The 4,530-nt window shown below is 39.2% G+C and overlaps 1 long non-coding RNA gene across 1 annotated transcript; it reads right to left on the minus strand.

Annotated features, from left to right (window-relative positions):
• Positions 1 to 1,013: 1,013 nt before the first annotated feature.
• On the minus strand, positions 1,014 to 2,702 carry LOC146867103 (uncharacterized). Its single transcript, XR_014966066.1, has 5 exons — positions 2,630 to 2,702; positions 2,366 to 2,511; positions 2,164 to 2,258; positions 1,706 to 1,779; positions 1,014 to 1,437 (listed from the first exon to the last, which is right to left on the minus strand). It is a non-coding gene; the product is annotated as an uncharacterized LOC146867103 (long non-coding RNA).
• Between the last annotated feature and the right edge of the window lie 1,828 nt (positions 2,703 to 4,530).

Consider the following 4,530-nt stretch of genomic DNA (forward strand, 5'->3'; position numbering starts at 1 on the left):
TGGCCTAATGGTTAAGGTCTTAACTCTTACTCTGGCCTACTGCTTAAGGTCTTAACTCTTACTCTGGCCTAATAGCTAGGGTCTTAACTCTTACTCTGGCCTAATAGCTAAGGTCTTAGACTCATACTCTGGCCTAATGGTTAAGGTCTTAACTCTTACTCTGGCCTAATAGCTAAGGTCTTAACTCTTACTCTGGCCTAATAGCTATGGTCTTAGACTCGTACTCTGGCCTTACGGTTAAGGTCTTAACTCTTACTCTGGCCTAATAGCTAAGGTCTTAACTCTTACTCTGGCCTAATAGCTAAGGTCTTAGACTCGTACTCTGGCCTAATGGTTAAGGTCTTAACTCTTACTCTGGCCTACTGCTTAAGGTCTTAACTCTTACTCTGGCCTAATAGCTAAGGTCTTAGACTCCTACTCTGGCCTTACGGTTAAGGTCTTAACTCTTACTCTGGCCTAATAGCTAAGGTCTTAGACTCGTACTCTGGCCTTATGGTTAAGGTCTTAACTCTTACTCTGGCCTACTGCTTAAGGTCGTAACTCTTACTCTGGCCTAATAGCTAAGGTCTTAACTCTTGCCTAATAGCTAAGGTCTTAGACTCGTTCTCTGGCCTAATGGTTAAGGTCTTAACTCTTACTCTGGCCTACTGGTTAAGGTCTTAACTCTTTCTCTGGCCTAATAGCTAAGGTCTTAACTCTTGCCTAATAGCTAAGGTCTTAGACTCGTTCTCTGGCCTAATGGTTAAGGTCTTAACTCGTACTCTGGCCTTACGGTTAAGGTCTTAACTCTTACTCTGGCCTAATAGCTAAGGTCTTAGACTCGTACTCTGGCCTTATGGTTAAGGTCTTAACTCTTACTCTGTAAAATACAACAGAGGGACCCTGAGTGAATAGATAAGCGAGGAAGGGCTCAGGGAAAATAACAATTGAAAAACAAAACTTCCTACACTATATCACTTAAGTGTAAGGCAATATGTCCATATAATGAAATGATACCCACAGCAAACGGTATATAAAACTGTATTATTTCATTTATTGATTATTTTTATCATTTTTTTTTATAAATATAGATCATTTTTTTTAAACAATTTTTGTGTTATAGTATATACAGTGTGGTTTACATCAAACTGTAGAAGCACCATTTGTAATTAATTGTACAGCCATTGTGCAAATAACAAAACATAAATACCACATATAGAAACACAATAAAAGACAATAAATCCACAACAATCAACAGTTAAAAATCATTGGTTGTAAATTATGACCATAGGACCAACGCCTACGCGCGTTTCGGAGCTCAAATATGATCTAAACTGGCTCCTTCTTCAGGGCGTGTAACTGTGGTCTTTCAGAAGAGAAAAAAGGCTTCAAGAACTAGTTTGATGTCCAGTGCTCCTATATATCAGTTAAACAGAAATCTTTTTTACAGCCGTAGATCTGTGGGTACAAAAAATCACAATGAGTGATTGGGAATTTATTTAACTATCTTTACCTTAATTACAAGCTAAAATGGAGCAGGAGTCATAGAAAAGGACTAGAATACAGACCATAATTTATATCCGTGTTAATGCAAGCACCCAAAGGTAAGGTAAATGTGTGTAATAGTCCCAAATCACCGAAACTAAGATAAAAATGAAACTAAGGAATAAATAGACGAAACATGTTCAGAAGAAAACTTTAGTCATGGATAATAATCTCAACATACTTGCCAATGGCAGATTCTTATATGCAGGGGAACCAAAACAGATGAACCTAAATCTTTAGCTAAGTAATTTTACCCTATGGGGGGAAAAAAGAAAAAATGACTGGAATTAGTGATGATGGCATAGTAGGCTCCCAGAACCATGCTAATTAGTTTGGGCCACGAGAGTACAAGGCGTGGAAGTGTTCATAGTAAGCTGGGAGTTTTTACAATTGAATGCTATACCTTCAGAGAAGAATATAGTGATATATATTCGATTATACTGATCGTGCGGGATTTACACTTCCAGTGTGATGCTAATGTAATTTCTTGCAGTAGGTCGGTCAGAGATATTTCCGTAACTAATCAACTTCCTTAAAAGCTACACAGAGTTCGATTTTAGTAAAGATAATGGGGGAGCGCGTTCTAAACGATGGTATAGATAAATGCACGGTTTAATTAAGGGCAGACAGTCTGGTTACCTGTTGTTTTTCTTGGTGTAGTATTAACAGACGACTGAAAATCTCAGGTATAATTCTGGTAGGTCATATAATGATCCAGGCACGAAACCGTCAGCCTAAAATACATTTATAATGGGGTTGTCTGAAATACCGGCATGAAGATGAAACTGACATTGCTATAGGAACAAAGCTAACAATAATAACGATAAGGGGAGCCTCTTACCGAGCAGTGTGGCCGAAGCTAGTTAGGAATAGCCCCGTAGTTATGTACAGTCTGGATTTCACATTAGGTGGTTAGTCCATAGAGTGACGAAGGATCGCTAAGCGTGTCCGTTTTAAAGTGAGATTGCGAAAGCCCAAATGATACTTCTGTAAGAAAATAAACTGGCGTTTAAAAATAGTTTACTAAACTAAACCTGCAATCATTAATTTTAGTATTATGCACGGACGTGGGGATAGGGAAACCGGAGCTACAAATAGTTCTTACCGTTTCATTCGGCTAAGGTTCAGGAAAGATGCCATAGCTTGCGCTCTTCGTCAGTATCAAGTGAAAACCTGGCGTTTCCCTTATAAGGAAAGCCAGGGAGTGGTGATTACAACGTGGACACTAAGAAGGGACTACAGATTAGAATGGGACGCGGCCCGACAGCGCATTCTCCATTAGAGGTGCAAGGCTGCAGGTAGTCTATATCGGCAGACATCTTGAAAGTGTATTCAAGATTAATATCAAAGTAGTGCAGAATGCGAGCACGATATATCATCCTTATTAGGGAGTGATCGCAGCTAGGTATAGAATGCAAAGATTAACATTATACATAAGAGGCACTTAATAATTACTATGGTGCGTGTAAGGGATATATATATATCTCTCAAACCAAAGTATCACTCTTTGATGATATATGGACCCTATATGTATGTGGAGAAAGCGCACGTGGTAAGTAACACGGGTGTGGATAGAAAAGTAGGGATATAGTGCAGACCGGCATAATCCAGATGTATTAGCGATGGACCTCTCTAGGTGGAAAGATATATATTCTCTGGTAATACCTATACCAAAACTGGTTTCAGCATGGTAAATATAGTACCCGTAATATAAACTAGATGGGACCAACAATATTCTTATAATGTTGTATATATCCTTTAGAGGATTTTGTACATATCCGGCGGGGAAGTATCCGCCGATGTATAGAGATGTGTCTAATGGAGTCTACCTCAAGGCTAAAAGGAAGGGATAAAATCAATGTGTAGTGTGCTGGTTAGATCCACGGGATCCTTAGAGAGTAGTGCCAAAAAGGGGGGCAATTTATATAATAGCATTTTCCCAGGGCAGATATTCATTAAGGCCTTTTTCTTGTGTCTTAAGGACATATATCCAAAATACTTCTCTTTTGCGTCTGATGGCATCCACATTGGTATTGTTGGAGGGATGTATATGTTCCAATATGAGCCACCTTAGTTCAGAAATGTTATGGTTTTTATCTGTCCAATGGGCCACCAAAGGTGCTCCTACGCGTTTATTGAGAATTGCTGACTTGTGTTCGCTGAAGCGTACACGGAACTCTCTGCTTGTTTCCCCAACGTATCCTTTATCGCATGGACAGAGGATAAGATACACTACATTTCGAGTGCGACAATTGGTCATTTCTTTGAACCTATAATGCTGTTTGTCCCAGATCAGTTCATCCATCACCATGGCAAATGGGCATGCGTGGCAACTACCACATTTGTGGGTACCACTAATAGGCTTATTTCCAGTGATGGATTTCTGTACAAATGAGTTGGTAGTGGATATTTTGGATTTAACCAAAGAGTTTTTTAGGTTTTTGTTACGTCTAAATGCAAAGATCGGCATCAAGAGGTTCTTTTTGGTGCAGTCCGTGTTTAGAATATGCCATTCTTTATTGATGGTTTGTCGGATTTTATGATCAATGTTGGAATGAGTCGTAATGCAAACCAATTTCTCATCGGTTTTAGGTTCTTTAGGTTGCAGCAATATGGTTCTGTCGTGATATTTAGCTCTTTTGTAAGCATCTTTGATTAGTTTATGGGGATACCCTCTGCTAGCAAACTTTAGTTTGAGTTCCTCAGCATGTATATCATAGTTGGATATGGTGGTACAGTTCCTGCGTAGCCTTAAGAATTGGCTAAAAGGGATGTTGTCCTTTTGGCTACGGGGATGAAAGCTGGAATATTGGAGGAGAGTGTTTTTGGCAGTCGGCTTAGTGTACAAACTAACCTCAATTTTGGCATCAATAATTCTTATCCAAATGTCTAGGAATTCTATTTGGGATTTGCTGATATTGGGGCTAAACTTTAGATGAACATCGCATAAGTTAATCCATGCCATGAATTCATGCAGTTGTTCTTCCGGACCACTCCATATGAAGA

This window comes from Triturus cristatus, chromosome 1_2 (assembly GCF_964204655.1).
Source record: "Triturus cristatus chromosome 1_2, aTriCri1.1, whole genome shotgun sequence".
In the NCBI taxonomy this organism is placed as follows: domain Eukaryota; kingdom Metazoa; phylum Chordata; class Amphibia; order Caudata; family Salamandridae; genus Triturus; species Triturus cristatus.